We start from the raw sequence: 20,943 nt of genomic DNA on the forward strand, positions 1-20,943 counted from the left end.
CATCAGTCCCCTGATGAAAACTGCCTGGTGGATTCTCTTTGTCCTCAGGGTGCCTCTAACCCTTTGGCTGGCTTACTGCCCTTTTCAGTGTAGGCTCAGCCTTCCTCACCAGCTACTTCCTACCCTCCTCCAGCTTTGTTGAGCTTCCTCCAATTCCCTAGGCCATCGTGCTTCCCTTTGTGCCGGCATTTTGCAGAGACTGTTCCCTCTGCCTGAAAGCCCTTTTACCCAAATCCCATTCCTATTGGCCTTTTAGGAGCCCTTTCAGACTCTATCTCCTCAGAAATACTTCCCTGATAGCACCCGCTCCGGGCTGTCATGTGTCTCCTCTGGGCTTCCACAGTCCTTGGCTTCTGTCTACTCAGCATTCACCAAGTTTTTAAAAATAACTGTGACCTCTCTTAGCCTGGAAGCCCCTCAGAGCCAGGAGCAATTTGATTCTGAACTGAAAACCCTTGGTTCCCACTGGCCATGTTTGTGCTGGCTCCTGACACTTGGGGAGGATGCAGGCTACCTGTCAGGGGCTGCAACTCAGGGTCCCCATTTCATTCCTCTTATGACTGCAGGTCCTCATCTGTGCACTGCGGGCAGGGGTACCCCGGTTCTAGACGGACGAAGGCCTAGATCAAAGGTGGGTGTGGAACTGTGGGGACATGGGTGGGGTAGATGGGGCAGGAGGCAGCAACTGAGCTTCCAGATGCTTTTATCATTGCTTCACAAGCAACACCAGACTTTGCATGATCTGAGCAATTCCAGCCAAAGGTCACTTTTCTGAGAAAGCTGTAATCAGCCTGGCCCTGGACCCTTCCCAACTCTCTACCTCTTCTTCCAGGAATGAAAGGGACTTGAAAGGCGATGCTTCACATGTGAGCTCAGGACCATGCACATACAATGGATTGTGAAAGGCTATGGATACATTTCTGTCCCAGGATCTGTGTGTGCATTTGGGTTCATATCACTGCCTGCACACGCCCCAGCATGAGTCTCTGTTAGCACATTTTGTGACCAGTGCCTGACCTCCACACCGTCACCCAAGTGTATTCCTGGCTTTTGGGTCTGAATACTTAGCTGTGTACATGTCTCATGAACGTGCAAAGCAGGAGTTCAGAAGCTGCAGGAGAGTCAAGCCCCTCAGTCCCTCCAGACTGTGACATCCTGCTCCCTGGGGCTCCCCTGATGCTGTACCCTGCAATCTCACTCCAAAGCTCCACTCACCTGCAGCTTCAGGCTCCCAGATGATCAGTGTCCTCACCCTGCTGCTGTCCATCCAGGGCTGTTGGGGGAGACCTGGGGTCCTGAAACATGAGGATGAATCTTAAGGGCGGTGAGGGAACACTATTGGTGCTCCACCAGATTCCTTTCCCCATGACTTTGAACGCCATTCTGGGCTAGTGTCAACCTTGCTAACACCTGTCCCTGCACCTCTCCTGGGCTTCCTGACTCCACTGAGGACACAGTCCCAGGAGCAGAGTAGGTGAACATAGCAAGTTTACAGCACACCCTCCTGCTTCACCCAAGGGCCCCTCGGCCCAGACTGACTGGGGAAGCCCAGCTCCTTGCTCTAAGCAGTAACACACTTGGGACATCATGTTTGCTGTCCTGCAGGATGGGCTGAAGCTGCTTCTGGTATGGGTCACACCCTGCTTATCTGCTTCCCCTTCTTCATTCTGCTGCCTCAGCTTCTGTTTTAGTTTCTCCCGTGGGCATTTCCTCAACAAACCAAACTCACTGGACTCCTGTCCTATGCCAGGATCTGCTTCTGGGGAATTTGAACTAAAAACGAGGAGCTAGAGTTAGAAACCACTGACCCCCAACTACCTCTACACAACCTGGCTGAACAAAGAGCACGATGAGTCCACAAGGGGACGGGTGTCTCCAGGAGCTCCTCTCGGCCTATGATGTCCTACCTTCCTCGCTATTGTCCCCCAACGCTCTCTACCTTTACTGAAGGCCCCAGGCCCTCTCTGAAGCACCACCACAGTCCTGGGTAAGAAGGGTTCTCAGCCTCCTGGCTCCCTGTTCCTGAAGGTGTCTCCTTAAACCATCAGCTCCCCTTGGAGAATGAAGCGGTCACAGACAGAAAGCAGGAAAAGAGTTATCCTTCCAAGTGGAGTCAGCAAGGCAAGAGTTGCTCTGTCAACACCCTCCACATGCTGACTTCAAGGTGGTGCAACTGGGAGCACATGGGGGTCCAGGGGACAATACTAGACCTTCTGTTCCTCAGAGGGGGCCTCTTATGGTAGAAAGGGCTCCATTCTGGAATACGGGATTCTTCATCCCAATGGCACCTCTGTCATCGTCTGGCTGAGTAACTTCAGGGAGTCAGCTGATCCTTAGAAGGTCTCAATATCCTCATCTGTGAAGCCAGAAATGGAACACAGTAAATATTATATTCAGAGCACAGGATTCAAGCTTCAAACCCACCTATGCATGTGACACTCTCTCAGAATGAAGGAACCAGCTGCTCATTTCCTCAGCAGTTCCATTTCCTCTTGTGTCACTGGAGATGCCCAACCTCAGGCTTGTGAGGGTGACAGGAGATAACCACAGAGCCCTATGCAGTCCTTCATGGAATCAGCTTTGGGCGCTAGTAGCTATTTTTCCTAGTGTTATACGGAAATCCTAAAATATGATGCTGTTCAAGTGTTGCACTCAATATGTCAGCAAAGTTGGAAAACTCAGTAGTGGCCACAGGACTAGGAAAGATCAGTTTTGATTCAATCCTAAAGAAGGGCATACTGTTCATGGGGTTCTCAAGGCAAGAATACTGAAGTGGTTTGCCATTCCCTTCTCCAGTGAACCACATTCTGTCAGACCTCTCCACCATGACCTGGCCGTCTTGGGTGGCCCCACATGATGCTGGGAAAGATTGAGGGCAGGAGGAGAAGGGGACAACAGAGGATGAGATGGTTGGATGGCATCACTGACTCTATGGACATGGGTTTGGGTGGACTCTGGGAGTTTGTGATGGACAGGGAGGCCTTATGTGCTGCGGTTCATGGGGTTGCAAAGAGTTGGACACGACTGAGTGACTGAACTGAACTGAAAGAAGGGCAATGCCAAAAAATGTTCAGTTGAGCTCACTTTACATGCTGAGTAAATTTTACATTTTACATTTACATTTTACCTATTGAATAAGGTTATGCTCAAAATCTTTCAAACTAGGCTTCAGCAGTACTTGAACCGAGAACTTCCAGATGTACAGGCTGGGTTTAGAAATGGCAGAGAAACCAGAGATCAAACTGCCAACATTCATTGGATCATAGTAAAAGCGAGGGAATTCCAGAAAAACATCTACTTCTGCTTCATTGACTACGTGAAAGACTTTGACTGTGTGGATCACAACAAACTGTGGAAAATTCTTCAAGAGATAGGAATACCAGAATGCCTTACCCATCTCCTGAAAAACTTGTATGCGGGTCAAGAAGCAACAGTTGGAACTGGACATGGAACTATGAACTGGTTCAAAATTGGGAAAGTAGTATGTCAAGGTTGTATATTGTCACCCTACTTATTTAACTTCTATGCAGAGTACATCATGTGAAATGCCAGACTGAATAACTCACAAGCTGGAATCAAGATTGCTGGGAGAGATATCAACAACCTCAGATATGCAGATGATACTACCCTAATGGCAGAAAGTGAAGAGGAACTAAAGAGCCTTTTGATGAGGACAAAAGAGGAAAGTGAAAAAGTTGGCTTAAAACTCAACATTCAAAAAATGAAGATCATGGCATCTTGTTCCATCATTTCATAGCAAATAAAAGGGGAAAAAGTGGAAACAGTGATAGATTTTATTTTCTTCAGCTCCAAAATCACTGTGCGTGGTGACTGCAGCCATGAAATTAAAACAGGCTTGCTCCTTGGAAGGAAAGCTATGACAAACCTAGACAGTGTATTAAAAAGCAGAGACATCACTTTGCTGACAAAGGTCCATATAGTCAAAGCTATGGTTTCTCCAGTAGTTGTGTGGGGATATGAGATTTGAACCATAAAGAAGGCTGAGTGCTTAAAAATTGTTGCTTTTGAATTGAGGTGCTGGAGATGACTCTTGAAAGTCCCTTGGACTGCAAGGTGATCAAACCAGTCAACCCTAAAGGAAATCAACCTTGAATATTCATTGGAAGGACTGATGCTGAAGCTGAAGCTCCAATACTTTGGCCACCTGATGTGAAAAGCCGATTTATTGGAAAAGACCCTGATGCTGGGAAAAACTAAGGCAAAAAGAGAAGAGGGCAGCAGAGGATGACAGCATCACTGACTCAATGGACATGAATCTGAGCAAACTCCGAGAGACAGGGAAGGACAGGGAAGCCTGGTGGACAGGGTTGCAGAGTCAACAAGGACACACCTTAGTGACCGAACAACAACAACAAATGGGAAGATAGAGAACAAGATAGAGGAACCTACCTTGGGTGACCTCCTACGACTCCCAGCAGCCTCGCAGCACTTGCCTGCTTCTGCACTGTCATGTGAGAAAGAAATACTCTTCTCTTTTGTTTGTACAACTGCTCTGGGATGTTTATTTAGTCTTTTAGTGGTTCTGGCCATGCTTGAACTAATTTGAGGTAAATGAAATAGTGTGGAACTAAGATACAGGAAAATAAAGTTGGGTAACATGGGAGGACATGATCAGAGTTAAAGTATTCCAAAGTCCTTTGTTGTTTGTGAGAAGAATAGACATATTCATTAACTTAGCAATCTAAAAAGTATATTAACTTAAAACACTCACTGAACAAAGAAATGGGAATATTGACAGTTTTATTAATGCCAGAAAAGAGGGAGAAAATGCATAGATAAAAAACATGGCAAAGAGGAAATAGAGTATAAGATGGTAAGAATATTGCAAATATGTCAGTGATGGGGTCAATGGTTCAGATGGTGAAGAATCTTCCTGCAATGCAGGAGACCTGGGTTCGATCCTTGGGTCAGGAAGATCCCCTGGAGAAGGAAATGGCAACGCACTCCAGTATTCTTGCCTGGGAAATCCGATGGACAGAAGAGCTTTGTGGGCTACAGTCCATGGGGTTGCAAAGAGTCAGATACGACTGAGCAACTAACACTTTCAATTCACGCTTCAAATGTAAATTATCTAAACTTTCCAGTTAAAAGATAGAGTATGTCAGAGGTAGAAAAATAACAACTAAAATAAAATACAGCTATACATTGTTTGTAGAAGACATATTTAAACACAATGCACATAAGCATGTAATAAAGTGATGGAAACTGTGTAGCGGGCAAATGCTAACACGATACTGGATGCCTGGGGCTGGTACACTGGGATGACCCAAAGGGATGGTACGGGGAGGGAGGAGGGTTGAGGATGGGGAACACGTGTATACCTGTGGTGGATGCATGTTGACATATGGCAAAACCAACACAATATTGTAAAGTTAAAAAATAAAATAAAATTAAATTAAAAAAAAAAAGGAAGGTCCTATCACTATGTTAATATCAGACAGAACTGACCTTAAAACAAAAGGCATTACTGAGGATAAAAAATGGTCACTATATAAAAATAAATGAAACAATTTACCAGAAATATAGATAATAGTTTGCATCTCATAATATAACTTCAAAATGAATGGAGCAAAACATTGCAGAATCAGAAAAGTGCACAAAATCCATCATCATCATTATCATCATCATCAGAGAGAGATTTTTTTTAAAAACACATCTAAGTAACTGGTAAAACATACGCATAAATGTTGCTAGGAATGTAGAAGATTTTAAAAATTAAAGATCCTGCACCCAAGAACTAGATTCAGACAGTACTAGATTCCAGTACTTTTGCCTAGAAAATCTAGATTGGTAGGCTGCAGTCCATGGTGTTGCTAGAGTCGGACACGACAGAGCAACTTCACTTTCACTTTTCACTTTCATGCATTGGAGAAGGAAATGGCAACCCACTGCAGTGTTCTTGCCTGGAGAATCCCAGGGACGGGGAAGCCTGCTGGGCTGCCGGCTATGGGGTCGCACAGAGTTGGACACGACTAAAGCGACTTAGCAGCAGCAGCAGCATTATTATTTGAAATGCTAAGTTAAGGGTAATTTTCATTTTAAACACACTCAATGTGTGTATGGATTTTCAAATTTTTAGAGCAGTTATAGATTCACAGAAAAATTGAGCCTAAAGTACAGAGTTCTCATATATGCCATTCTCCACATCCATACAGCCTCCCCAGCTACCAACATCTGGCACCAGAGCAATTCATTTATTATGATCAATGAGCCTACATTGACACACTGTCACTCAAAACCAGTCTACATTAGGGTTCACTCTTCCTGTTTTACTCTCTGTGGGTTTTGACAAATGTATAATAACATGTATCCACCAGCATAGTATCCCACAGGATAATTTCACTGCCTTAAGAATCCTCTGGGCTCTGTGGATTCACCTGTCCCTCCCCATTAACCCCTGACAACCACTGATCTTTTTACTGTCTCCACGGTTTTGTCTTTTCCAGAATATCATACAATGGGCATCATATATTACATAACCATTTCAGATTGGCTTCTTTCACTTACTAATATACATTTAAGCTTCTTCCATGTTTTTCATGGCTACATTTTAACAGTAAATAATAATTCATTGTTTGGATATGCCACAGTTTATTTGTCCATTCACCTACTGAATGATATCAACATTGCCTGCCTCCATACTTAGCAAGTATAAATGAAACTGCTATAACTTTATGTGCAAGTTTTAGAATGCACATATGTTTTCAACTCATTTGAACCAATATAAAAGAGCATGATTACTGCACTATACGATGAGTAGGTTTCATTTCTTAAACTGCCAATTGTCTTCCACAGTTGACTGTACCATTTTGCATTGACACCAGCAGCCAATGGGAGTCCCTGTTGCTTCACATGAACCTCACCTGCATTTGGTGATGTCAACATCCTGGAGGATACTCAGGCAAACTCAGTTACAAATAATGAGGAACTGAGGCCTCCTACTATCAGCCATATGAGTGACCCAAATTAGAAGTGCATCCTCCAGCTCCAGTCAACTAGGTATGCAATGGTATGCCATTGTTTGAATTTGCATTTCCCTAATGAGATATGATGTGGAGCATCTTTCCATATGCTGATTTGCCATCTATACATCGTCTCTTGGGAAGTGTCTGCTTAGGTCTTTTGCCTGTTTTTTTTTTTTTTTTTTAAGCAATCATCTGTTTTATTATACAACTCTATAAACAGAAGATGAACAGAAATACACAATATACTTACTTGTACATGTGAACCTACTTTTTTAGCTACAGATATTTATTATAGTTTATACTGACTTTAATTTTATAGTTCATAACTATGTATAACCTTATTGCAATAAGGGCAAATTCTACATGGGGAGATTCACAGGCCAATCACATTAGGCATCACCAGTACATTCAAAAACTGTACCTCATATAGGGGTGTATCTTCCCTGATCCTGTAAATTCGAGTGTCTTTACAGCTTAAGCTCATTTGCTATATTAGATGCAATGTTTTTAAAGGCAATAGACGTCCCGGATATTCGCTTGAAGCGGACCCCGTTGAGGGACAGTCGTGGCAACTTGCAGACTTCCATCTCCCACTGCACGAGGCTATCCTGCCTGGCATCACCATGGACGCAGAAAAGCAAAAACCTCTCTTTCTGTTCATAATCACAGTTATTTGCATCTAACACTTTGCGGATTTCTCTCATCATGTCTTTGGGGTCCATTGAACTAGTTAGTGGTCTTCATGCTCCACGTGAACCGCAGAGAACGTGGCTTGGAATCTTTACCCTCCTCCTTTTCTCTTTTGGTTCCCCTGTTGTACTTCTTGAGGTATCGGCTCTGCCACTGGCTTCGCCTTCACTTGGATCCCTGCGGATGAATTTGGATGTTATTTTGCTTATTATACCAGTGGACGTGCCCCTCCTGGCGTGCGCGAAGGCCCCAGTCTCGTGGGACGGGGAGGCGGGCGGCCGGTTGTAGGCGGCGCTGCGGCGCTCGCGCAGCTGCTCCCCGTGGAAGGTGCTGCGGCTGGAGCTGCCGCAGGGGAAGCAGGTGCGGTCGGGCGTCGAGGCGCTAATACTGTGAGCAGATGGCGACGCAGCGGGCACGCGCTGGCTTGTGCCAGGCCTGTAAGCTTCAGAGCTGTCTTTAATGGTTGGCAGTGTGACTTTAATAGGATGGCCGGAAGCGGACATGGACTTCTGGTGGCGGGGTCGTGCTGAGGGCACAGCGGAGGCCACGGCGGAGCCTGCAGAGGACATGCTGCTCGCGGACATCTCTGTAAGGCTGCTGTCTTTTCCGTTTTGCAACGCTGTGTATCGATCTGTGGTTCTTTCACAGACATACGTATTCCTTCTTGCCATGCTACCTCCAGGATACACATTGTTACTTGGAATAGTTGAAGACTTTTTTCTTTCTGGCCCTACAAGAGGACTTGCAGTCATTTCACTTTCTGATCCAACTGTTGTGCTGCCAAGTTTATGAGCCACATCTTTGTCCCAATCCTCTTTCTGTTCACTTTCCACGCTGTTAGCCTGAGGCCTTTTGGTATATGATACAGCAGGAGGAATGGATGGACCAGCATGATCACTAAAGCGTCGTTGCTTCTGGTTTGCCGAGATGCTCCGCTGGACCTTCAGGTGAGCAGGGGACTTCAGGGTGCTGTTGTTTAAGTCACTGCTGGGCCGGGACCTCTGACACAAGTTTCCACTGGATAACGATTCACCCCCGTCAAATTCAGGTGGTTTTCTACCTAGAAGAATATAAGTAGCCATGACTTCATCATATTTCTGATTTATTAAGGCATCATTTATCTCATCTCGTACAAAACCCATGGTGATCATGATATCTTTTTTGTGTCATTGAAATCTGGTTCAGGCTCAGCATGTGGCTTTAGTTCTTCTTCTTCATGACCAACATTCATCCACCGATCTTTCATTATTTGTTCTAAGCTGCCCTCTTAATTGGATTCAGCACTAATAATTTCTTCAAAAGGTTTTCACAGTCTGTGGACATATAGAAGGGAATACGGTACTTCCCTCGTAAGACCTGCTCCCGCAGTTCCTTTAAATTCTGGCCGTCAAAAGGCAAGGAGCCACTGACTAACGTGTAGAGAATGACGCCGAGGCTCCACACATCCACTTCAGGCCCGTCGTACTTCTTCCCTTGGAAAAGCTCAGGAGCGGCATAAGGTGGGCTTCCACAAAATGTGTCCAACTTGTTCCCGACTGTAAATTCATTACTTAAGATCACGGTGAACAATACACTTTTGATGACAATACTGTACAGCAGATACAATCTGCCTAAATTTTGCACGGGCCTCTTTTTCTTTCATTCTTCCATGGGCAACTAAGTAATCAAATACTTCACCCCCACTCGCGTATTCCATGACTAAATAGTCTTCCTGTTTCAATAACTTCAAACAATTTTACTATGTTAGGGTGATTCAATATCTTCATTATTCGTACTTCTCGAAACAACTTTTGTAGACTGGTAGGATTTAGCTGAGTTTTGTCTATTATTTTCACAGCAACCTCTCTACCGGTTAGAACATGCCTTGCCAAATTCACTTTGGCAAAATTTCCCTTCCCTATTGTCTTTTGTAAACGGTAATTTCCAGTGTGAGGCTGTTCGTCTGTTGCTGACGTAATGGAGTTTCTACACCGAGGGATGTTCTGTCTGCTACTTGATTTGGTTGGCTGGATATAGGGTTCAGTATATCCATCCACAGATGTATGGTTCTCCGTGTCCCGCTCGTTCACCGTCGGCAGTGGCGTCCGGGCCGACATTTTGTGCGGGCGGCGGGGTCAGGCCGGGGTCTCGCGGGCCGGGCCGGGCCAGGGCTTGCTGCGGGCCCCGGGGGCGAGAGGCAGGGGTTGCGGCCGCTTCGCGCGAAGCCGGGGCCGGGCCGGGGAAAGCGGCTCCCGCAGGCCGCGGGCGGTGCAACAAGCGGCCGCGGCGGGGGAACGCGGGGGACAGAGGACGCGGAGGAAGAGGATGGGGAGCCGCTTCCCGGGGCAGCGCCGCCGGGGGGACGCGGGCCGGGGCGAGGGAGGGCTCCGGGCGAGGGCGGTTGCCCGGCGCGGGCTGGGCGGCGAGGCCTGCGGGACGCGACGCCGAGGCTGGGAGGCGGGGCGGGAGCCGGAGAGGGGTGGTGAGTTGGAGGGCGGGATCCCGGCCCCGCTAGGCTCTCCGGGCGAAGGCCGAAGGCGAAGCGGCGCCGCAAATCACTGCCTGGCTGGTCCCGCCGAGCGCGGCCGGGAGCCGCGGCCCTGACAGCACTGCCCGCGTCGCGCCCCCACGCCCCGCCTCAGGTGAGCGGCGCCGCCGGGCCGAGCCGCAGCCACGCGCCCGGGGCCCAGCGCGGCGGCGCCCCCGCGCCCTGGGCGCGCCAGCCCAGACTCAGAGTCCCGCGCGGTCTCCGCCGCCGCCGCCGCCGCCGCCGCCCTTGCCTATTTTTTTTTAATCAGATTGTTGCTTTTCATACTGTTGAGTGTTCAAAGTTCTTTGCACATTTTGGGTAACAGTCATTTAACATATTTGCCTTTTGCAAATATTTTCTCCCAGTTTGTGGCTTGTCCTCTCATTCGTTTGACAGTGTGTTTTGAAGAGCTGAAGAGTTTAATTAAGTTCACCTTATCTCTTTTTCACGATTGTGCCTGTGATTTTGTATGCAAAGAGCCATTGCCATTCTCAGGTTCTCCTAGATTTTCTCCTGCTTTATCTAGGAGTTGCAGGTTTTTGCATTTTAACTTTAGTCTATGATCTATTTTCAGTTAAATTTTGTGAAGGGTATGAAGTCTGTCTGGATTCATGAACTTTTTATTTTTTTGGTATGTAAATATCCAGTTGATCCAGCACCATTTGCTGGAAAGACTATCTTTTCTCCAGTGTGTTCCTTTTCTTCCTTTGCCAAAGATCAGTCGATGATCTGTATGGGGGCTTTGGGGGTTCTCTATTCTGTTGCATTGATCTATTTGTCCCTTCTTTCAACAATACCATCCTGTCTTATTTTTAGTCATACCAGAGTATTCAAGACTTATGGTAAAGTAACAATCTAATATTAATGTAACTGAAATCTAGAAACAGAGATAACAGAGCAGAAGAAATGTTTAGGCATGATGAGATGGCTGGATGGCATCACTGACTCGATGGACGTGAGTCTGAACTCCTGGAGTTGGTGATGGACAGGGAGGCCTGGCGTGCTGCGATTCATGGGGTCGCAAAGAGTCGGACACAACTGAGCAACTGATCTGATCTGAACATTTTCTAAAATAATTAAACATATGAGACCATAGACCCAGGAACATAGAGATTCTCAATGGGATTTTTTTTTTTTAAACCTAGATACATTATAGTAAAGCTGCTAAAAACCAATAGAGTCTGCAAGGCAGTCAGATCAAAAGGTGCATTTAATACAGAGAAACAAAGATAAGAACTATATCTTTGAAGAGCTGAAAGGAAAAATAATTGTCAACCAAAATTTATCTACCCTGTGAAAATCTCTTTCAAAATATAAGGCAAAAATCAGATATTTTCAGGCAAACAAAAGCCAAGAGAATTAATTCCTAATGGGCTTGTGCTATAAAGAGCTTTAAGGAAATTTCTTCAAGCAGAAGGATTATGATACCAAATAAAAACCTGGGTTTACACCAAGCAATGAACAACTCCAGAAATGATAAAAACAAACAACAAAAAAAAAACCCAACAATAATACTTTTAGACCTTTCCAAGTACACGATCATATCAACTGCAAGGGGTTGATTGACTCCTTTTCTTCCCCATCTGGGATCTCTTACTGATTTCTCTTTTCTTAATGCTTTCCCTAATGTGTCCAGTACATGTTGAATAGCACAGGGCTTCTTCGGTTTACTGTTGCTCTTAGTGGAAATGCCCCAAGAGTTTCCCCATTAAAGTAGATTTTTAGCTTTAGGAATGAAGTATATATATTTTATCATACGAAGAAGCCATTAATCAATTTCACTCTACAGTAATTTTGGTCAAGAGCTTTTTAGCATCTATGGAAATAATCATGATTTTCATCTTAAGTCTATTTATCTGATGTACTATGGTGATGTTTTCCCTAAACCAATATTTTCATAGTATTTGATAGTGTGAAGTTTGTTTTTTTAATATTTTCTAACAGAACATTTTAATATTTATTAATATATTTTGTCTTAATACTCAGCAATTCAGTAATTGCTTAATTGCTTCTTTTTTTGTGCTTCTTTCTGGAAAATTGAGTTTAAATATCAACGTGCTACTTGCTATAGGAAGAAGAAATTGGAAGTTTTTCTTCATTTTATAAACTTTCAAACAATTCATGGAGCAGTGGGTCTTAACAGATTTGGTGAAATTATTACATGAAACCGTCCTGGCCTGGTGCTGTTTTGTGGGGAAATTCTTCTGTTTCTTCTATGCACATTGTTCTGTTTTACCTATCTAACCTTAACTGGATCCGTTTGGTAAATTGAATTTCCCTTCAACCTATGAATTTCATCTAAGTATGAAAATTTATTTAAATGGAAGTTTGCCAAGTAGTTTTCTGGAATTTTAAAGTTTCTCTGTTTCAGTTATATCTCCATTATCTTTCTTATTTTGTATACATGTGATTTGTCCCTTTATTTTTTTTAAAATAATTTTTCAATTTGTTAATGGCTGGACTGGGTCCTCATTGCTATGTGCGGGCTCTAAGAGCACAGGCTTCTCCTTGTCGTGGCTTCTCTTGTTGCGGAGCACAGGCTCTAAGGCTCACATGTGGGCTCAGTGGTTGTGGAACACTGGCTTAGTTGCCCTTCGGCACATGGAATCCTCCTGGACCAAGAATTGAACCCCTATCCCCTGCATTGGTGTGCATACTCCTAACCACTGAACCACCTGGGATGTCCTTTTTTCTTCTTGATTATATTACTTATTTAAAATGTTTAGAAACCAAAATTTAATTCATTAATTAGATTTATTCTTTTTTAAAATCTCTGTCTCATTAATATCTGATTTTTTATCTTTAATATTTTCCTCCTTGTGTTTTCTTTTGGGCTTCTTTGTTACACTTTTGCTAGATTTTAAGTCCTGGAAATCTAACTCATCTATTCTTTCTCTTTTATTCACATACACATTTCCTCAAAATGATCTCTGAATTCAACAGTCTTTGAATGTAACATTCCAAGAAGAATTACTAGAATTTCAAAAGATGACCCTAAAACACACTTGGAAAAATAAATTGCTAATTAAACCTTGGAAATGTTTTTTTTCCTTTTTAAATATTTATTTACTTATTTGGCGGCACTGAGTCCTAGCTGTGGACTTACGGGATCGTCAGTCTTCACTGGGGCATGAGAGCTTTAGGTGCCTCGAGTGAACTCCTACTTGTGGCGTGTGGGATCTAGTTCCCTGACCAGGGATGGAACCCAGGCCACCTGCTTTGGAAGCAAAGAGCCTTAGTCACTAGATCCCAGGGAAGCCTCTTATCTTGGACATGTCTAAGATAGAAAAACCAGGAAGCTTGCCCTCCCACATATTAGAAGTAAATAATTAAGGGGGTGTGACATTGGCATAGATACATAAATTGACCAATGAAAGAGAATAAAAGCCCTGACCTAGCCCAGGTAGTGCTGGATTCTTTTGTACAGCAAAGGTGGCACAGTATATCACTGGGGACGGGAGAGGTATTTAACAAATAGGACTGTGTAGAAAGGTCCCTAACGTGAAAGGAGAAGTGAAAACTAACGCATACTACATAATTACATAAACATCCAGATGATTAAATATTTATGTATGAAAAGCAGTATTAAATTCTCAATGGAGAAGTTGTTTTTTCTGAGAAAAAAGCGTTTTGGAGTTTCTTTTTCACACATCTTTTAATGCCATATTCTTTGTTTTCATTTAAAAGGGAAATAAAGCATGAAAAAACTTAGTATAGGGGCTCAGTATGGGAACTTACCTGGATTGAAACACCAAGATATTACTGTGGGCTTAAAGAAAGAACTTAGAAAAGAATTCTCAATGTCTTTTAGGTAGGTTTGGTTTAGTTGCTCTGTTGTGTCCGACTCCTTGCAACCCCAAAGATTGCAGCAAGCCATGCTTCCCTGTCCATCACCAACTTGTGGAGCTTGCTCAAACTCATGTCCGTTGAGTCAGTGATGCCATCCAACCATCTCATCCTCTGTTCTCCCCTTCTCCTCTTACCTTCAATCTTTCCTAGCATCAGGGTCTTTTCAATGAATTGGTTCTTCACATTAAGTGGCCAAAAAATTGGAGCTTCAGTTTCAGCATCAGTCTTTCCAATGGACTGATTTCCTTTAGGATTGATTAGTTGGATCTTCTTGCAGTCTAAGGGAACTCTCAAGAGTCTTCTCCACCACCACAGTTCAAAAGCAGCAATTCTTTGGCCCTCAGCTTTCTTTATGGCCCAACTCTCACACCCATACATGACCACTGGAAAAACCATAACCTTGACTAGATAGACCTTTGTCACCAAAGTAATGTTTCTGCTTTTTAATATGCTGTTTAGGTTTGCTGTAGCTCTTCTTCCAAGAAGCAAGCCTCTTTTAATTTCATGGCTGAAGTCACCATCTGCAGTGATTTTGGAGCCCAAGAAAATAAAGTCTGCTACTGCTTCCCTTGTTTTCCCATCTATTTGCCATGAAGTAGTGGGACCGGATGCCATGATTTAAATTTTTGGAATGTTGAGTTTAAGCCAGCTTTTTCACTCTCCTCTTTCATCAAGAGACTCTTTAGTTCCTCTTCACTTCCTGCCATAAGGATGGTATCATCTACATATCTGAGGTTGTTGATATTTCTCCCAGCAATCTTGATTCCATCTTGTGCTTCATCCAGTCTGGCATTTTCTATGATGTATTCTGTATATAAGTTAAATAAGCAGGGTGACAATATACAGCCTTGACGTACTCCTTTCCCAATTTGGAACTAGTTGTTGTTCCGTGTCCCATTCTAACTGTTGCTTCTTGACCTGAATACAGATGTCTCAGGAGGCAGGTATGGTATTCCCAACTCTTCAAGAATTTTCCACAGTTTGTTGTGATCCACACTGTCAAAGCCTTTAGCGTAGTCAATGAAGCAAATGTAGATGTTTTTCTGGCATTCTCTTGCTTTTTTCATGATCCAATGGATCTTGGCAATTTGATCTCTGGTTCCTCTGCCTATTCTAAATCCAGCTTGAACATCTGGAATTTCTCAGTTCAAGTTCCGTTGAAGCCTCGCTTGGAGAATTTTGAGCATTACTTTGCTAGTGTGTGAGATGAGTGCAATTGTGCACATTTTCAGCATTACTTGATTTTCTATATCAAAGTAAGCAATGTCTATGTTTAAAAAGCTGACAAATATGAGTATATTAAAATTTAAAATGGTTTGTCCTGCAGTGACACCTTAAAACAAAGCAAGATATTGAAAAAGAGATTCACAGTATGTACAGACAAACAACACTATAGGGAACTAGCAAAAATTAAGGAGTTTACACTGAGAAGAAATGCCTCCGAATAAAGACATGTTCAACGTTCATGATGAGGAAATGCAAATCAAGATCCCGACTCAATATCAGTCTACACGCTAATAAATAATTAGAAGTCTGTCCACACCAAGGGCCAGAGAGGATATGCATCCAAGGGATCTCATATACGTTTCTGGTGAGAGTGTAAACTGGTGCTGCTGTTTGGGAAAAGCCTGGCACTACCCTCCCCAGCTCCTGCAGTTACATATGCTTTGACCTAGCAGTCCCTCCGGCTGTTGAGACTGTGGGATGGAGAAAGGGCACACAGACAGAAACTGGTGAGAACACTGGCATTAGAGTCGATCGAAGAGGCTGGCTGTAGGGGTGGAAAGCAGCTTTCCCACGCAAGAGATATATAAATCAGCAAAAGACTAGAGCAGGAACTTGTCATAAAATGTTATTCAAATGGTCAATAAACAAATTAAAATGTGCTCCACCTCTCAGGCTAGAAAACCACAGTAAGCACAATGAAGTGTCCCCACATACTCACTACGATGGCTGAAGTGTTGAGGAGGATGTGGGGCAATTGGAACTCTCGTGTGAGGCTTGTGGGTGTAAATTTGTACAGTCACTTTGGGAAATGTGTGGTTTTATAAAAAGAGATATGGCTGTCCTATTCCTGGGGACTCATTCAACAGAAATGTATGGAAATGTGAATCAAAATCATGAACAGAATGCCACTATCACTGCGTGATACATAGGAGAGTTGGGAAGTCAGTAGACCCTAAGAGCTCTAATCACAAGGAGAATTCTTTTCTTTTGTTTTTATTGTACTATGTAAGATGATGGATAGTAATGAAATCTATTGTGGTAGTCACGTCACAACATTTGTAAGTCACACCATAATACTGGATACCTTATGTTTCTATGGTAACGTATGTCAATTATTTCTCAAATAAATTTGAAAAAGAAAAATAGAAAAGAAAGCCCTCAGCTGCACAATTTGCAATAGCCAGAAACAGAAACACACCAAAAATCTTCAGTAGTAAAATACAAGAATTGTAGCTTATTCACACAGTGAAGTCCTGTGTGTCAATGAGAACAAGCGTACCACAAATACACACAATTTGGATGACTCTCAAAATATAATCTTTTTTTTAAAGTTTATTTTCTTTTTTAACTTTACAATATTGTATTGGTTTTGCCATATATCAACATGAATCCGCCACAGGTATACACGTGTTCCCCATCCTGAACCCTCCTCCCTCCTCCCTCCCCGTACCATCCCTCTGGGTCGTCCCAGTGCACCAGCCCCAAAAGAGTCAGTTCCAAAAGGCATATTGTGTAAGACTCACTTATTATAAAGCTCAAAGCAGAGACAAGGCTGTGTGAAGTCTGGGGAGGAGAGGAGTGATGGACAAGGTGTTATTTGTCAGTCAGAGTGGAGATCACACCAGTGTGTTCACTCTAGGACAGTGCATCACTCCTGCACTTAGGGTTTGTGCCTTTTCCTGTATGTTTGATATATTTCAATTCAAAGTGTACATTTTAAAGGAGAGATTTAGGAGAACAGGCTGAAGAGGGGAATGGAAACGGAAAGAAATAGTCCAGAGTGACTCTAAGGTTTTGGTCTGAGGAACCAGGTCATTGAGTCCCCTTTCCTGAGATGACCAAGAGCAGAGGAAAAGCTGGTCTGGGCAGGAGAGGGAAGGTCAAGTTCAGTTTTATTCAGGCTATGATGGAGGTGCTGAGAAGATTACCAGGGAGGATATCAAGTACCCAACTACATAGTCAAGTCTGGAGCCCAGAGGGAAGTCAGGCTGGAGATACAGTTTGGAAGTGTTTGTCCTGTAGACAGACTCCAAGGCCATGAGTCTGGATAAGGTCTCTGCTGGAAAGGAAGGAGGGTCCAATGGCTGAGAGGGGCGGGAGGGCCCTCAAACACTTAGCCTGGTGAAGGATAAGAACAACTGTGGATATCCAGGGGCAGCCAGAGGGGCAAGAGGGAAACCAGGAGAGTGTGGTGTCCACAGATCAAGTGGTTTCAAGGAGGAGGGAGGGACCAACTGTGTCTGAGGCTGCTGAGAGGTCAAGATGAGAGCTGAGAATTGACCACTGGATTCAGCAGTGTGGAGACCACTGGTGAACTTGTCAAGGGCAGTTCCATAGAACAGTGATGTCTGAAGGCTGGAGGAGGGAGGAGAGAATGGGAGGGGAGGGTGTGGAATGCAGACAGTTATTCCATGAGTTGTGCTATGCAGGTGAGCCGAGGAATAGGGCACGAGATGGAGGAGATGGTGCGTCCAAGAGATTTATGATGGAAGCTGTTACTGCATATTTGTGGAGGGGAACAGTGATCTGGCAAGAGAAAGAAGACAATTGTTTATTGCTGGGGGGGTATGAAGAGGACAGGACTGCACTATACTTGGTGGTTCACCTGCCAAGAAATGGGCAAGATTTGACAAAAAATGATCTGGCAGATAAAGCATTGCCTACGGAAGCAAATGCATTTTTTTCCCCTCCATCTCTACCTGGGTCTAGGGTAATGGGTTCAAAGAATTCTCCTAGGAAAGAGGTCCTTGCCAAGCATGCACAGGGAGGCACTGGGGCTGGGCTGGATTGGGCACTCACCCTCCCCAGCCCCCACAAACGCTTAGACAACCTCCCGCAGAAACAAAAGCCAGCAGGTGTCTCCAACCACAGCAGAGCTCAGAGAAGCCTCAGGAGCCAACAGAGGAGCCAGAATGGTGGGGGTTTGTGCCCTTGTTTTTGCCATGGGAGCGCAGACTGCAGATCTTTGCAGTCCTGCAGTATGTCTTCGGCATCATTGCCCTGAGTAAGGGGACTGGGTTGGGGGACGGGAGACTGCGGGTTTCTGTCATTCCAGGTACACACAGTGTATTGATGGGACAAAGATGTAGGTCCTGAGGGGACTGCTGAGCCTACTGGCCCTCCTGGAGGCCTCTGCAGGGGGTGGGAAATCTGTTGGGTCTGGGGGGTAGAAGCCCTCACCTGTGATTTGGGCAGGGTTCTTAGCCTCCTGGGCTGTGGGTTCCACCTGAATACCAGGACAGGGACCCACCTCAAGATGCTTGGTGCTGTGAGGAAGGAATCAGTGATTCTGGGACATTTGGGCTGCTCAGACTGCTCAGACAGGATTGAGTTCTTGCTTTTCATCCAGAGAAGAGGAGACTGACTCTGGTGGGTGGGAAAAGAGAGGGGAATAGGGATGAACAGGACGGGGAGTGAGGCAGGGGCCCATACGGAATGGGCGAGTGAGAAGCACACGTGGGTCAGACTCTGGCTGGGCAACTGACTGCCTGTGGGATCCTGGAGGACCCATGCCAAGCCTCCCTGTGCCTCCGTCTCATCATCTGCAGAATGGGCCCAAGGATGCTGACCTTATCAGGGAGGGGCTGTGGATGAAAGGCAGAAATGTGCTCACTCTTCTCAGCTCAGCCCTGGCCTGGCCCTGGGTAGGGAGCCCAGAGGGTATGTGGGATCTAGTACCTGACCTATTCCCACAGTGAACATATCCATTATGACAGGAAGGCCACAAACATGCCAAGTTCAGCTCTGCTGAAGGGACCATTTTTGAGGAGGGCCCGGGATTGAGGACTGGGAAGGGAAAGTGACTGGCAGTGTGTGAGACTCTTCATCTCCCCTGCCGGCACCAGACTGGGTAGAAACTGCTCCCCCGGTAAGTGCTGGCATTCAGCCTGTACACAGATGCCACTGCTGTGCTAAGTCACTTCAGTCCTATCCAACTCTTTGTGAGCCCATGGACTGTAGCCCACCAGACTCCTCTGTCCATGGGATTTTCCAGTTAAGAATACTGAAGTGGGTTGCCATGCCCTTTTCCAGGGGATCTTCCTGACCCAGGGATTGAACCTGCATCTCTTGCGGCTCCTGCATTGCAGGCAGATTCTTTACCACTGGTGCCACCTGGAAAGCCCTCTATCCTGGTGTTAAACTATGTACATACTCTGTACAGAATGCTCTACAGCTATTTCACACATTCACACACAAACTTACACACACACAGTCACCACAAACCCAACACACACACCACACACATATACCAGGTGGTCCCTTAGAACCTCCCCCAACTTTAGCAGCTAAAATTTTCATCCTAAGTAAAGCCCCCCAGTTTCCTGCTCCCCACATCCCTGATGACTGACTTGTGTCTTGTCTTAAGAGTCATTGAGCTTAGTCACTCAGTCATGTCTGACTCTTTGTGAAGCTTTCGGACCATAAGCCTCCAGGCTCCTCCGTCCATGGGATTTTTCAGGCAAGAATACTAGGGTGGGTTGCCATTTCCTCCTCCGGAGGATCTTGCCAATCCAAGAATCAAATCCTGCTGTCCTGTGTCTCCTACATTGCAGGTGGATCCATTGAGATATCAGGGAAGCCCCTAAGGATCATTAGACATTTTAAATATCCCTGATTGCCCTCATTACACAGATGAGCAGAGAAGCTGAGTGCCTACATATCCAAAACTGCAAGTCTGGGCCCCTCTGCTTCCAAAGGAAGAAAGGGAAGGAGGCAGAGGGAGGAGAAAGTCCTGAGAGTGTGGGAGGAGGTGTGGAGCATGAGGAGGAGGGTTATCCTAGGGCAGGGGATAAATCCCTTGGCTCCTGGATGAAAGGCATTGTGGGTCCATAACCAGGTAGACTGACACCTGGGGATCATGGGGATGAGGAACATCTTTCTCACCTGGCCTTGGGGGAGCTTTGTGAGCAGGAGTGTTTCCGACTAGCTGTGCCCACCCCCAGCTCAGCCTGGGACCTGGGAGTATCAGGAACAGCGCAGGGAGGTCAAGTAGCCCTGGACCTGGAGCTAGAGGGAGGGAAGTTGATGTGAGCCCACCAACGTCAGGAGCTTGTACCTTGTCCCTTATCCTGGGGACAAAGAGGACCTCCAGGAGGGCTTTAGGTATGGGAGGGACAAGGTTCAGTCTTCGGGTACAGGTCCCTGTGGCTGCATTTGGGGTTTCTACTCTGTTGACGATTTAGGGGGTAGACTGATGATGGTGGAGAGTAGCCACAGTCTACATGAGGGGTCACCAAATTATGCCCCATGAACCAAACCCAGGTGACTGGTTATTTTTGCATTTGCACAGCCCATGAGCTAAGAATAGTTTTTACATTTTACATGATCTTGTGTCTATGTAATATCCTCCAAGTTGCCTTTTGAGCTGAGTGGCAAAGTCTAAAATATTTACAATCTGTCCCTTTAGGTAAATGATTGCCTGCCCTGGTCTAGGGAGGCTGAGGGTAGGTGGAAAGAAGGAACCTCTTTCCAGGCATAGTAGGAGATGGGTCTTCTGGGAAGGATTTAAAGGCTGACAGGAGATTAAGGGCTTTCAGTGGGGGAGTGAACCCCATACTTACTTTGGACAGCTGGTTAACACTGGATGTAAAATATGCACTTGTGGGAGGAGCAAAGAAGTGGCCAGAGAGGTCAACTGGGCCTGTCACCATGACCTCAGGGCATAGGTACCAATAGTTTCCA

At 45.1% G+C, this 20,943-nt stretch overlaps 1 pseudogene; it reads right to left on the reverse strand.

Annotated features, from left to right (window-relative positions):
• Window positions 1–7,159: 7,159 nt before the first annotated feature.
• On the reverse strand, window positions 7,160–10,117 carry LOC617692 (serine/threonine-protein kinase MARK1-like; annotated as a pseudogene).
• Between the last annotated feature and the right edge of the window lie 10,826 nt (window positions 10,118–20,943).

Source organism: Bos taurus, chromosome 15, assembly GCF_002263795.3.
Source record: "Bos taurus isolate L1 Dominette 01449 registration number 42190680 breed Hereford chromosome 15, ARS-UCD2.0, whole genome shotgun sequence".
Classification (NCBI taxonomy): Eukaryota; Metazoa; Chordata; class Mammalia; order Artiodactyla; family Bovidae; genus Bos; species Bos taurus.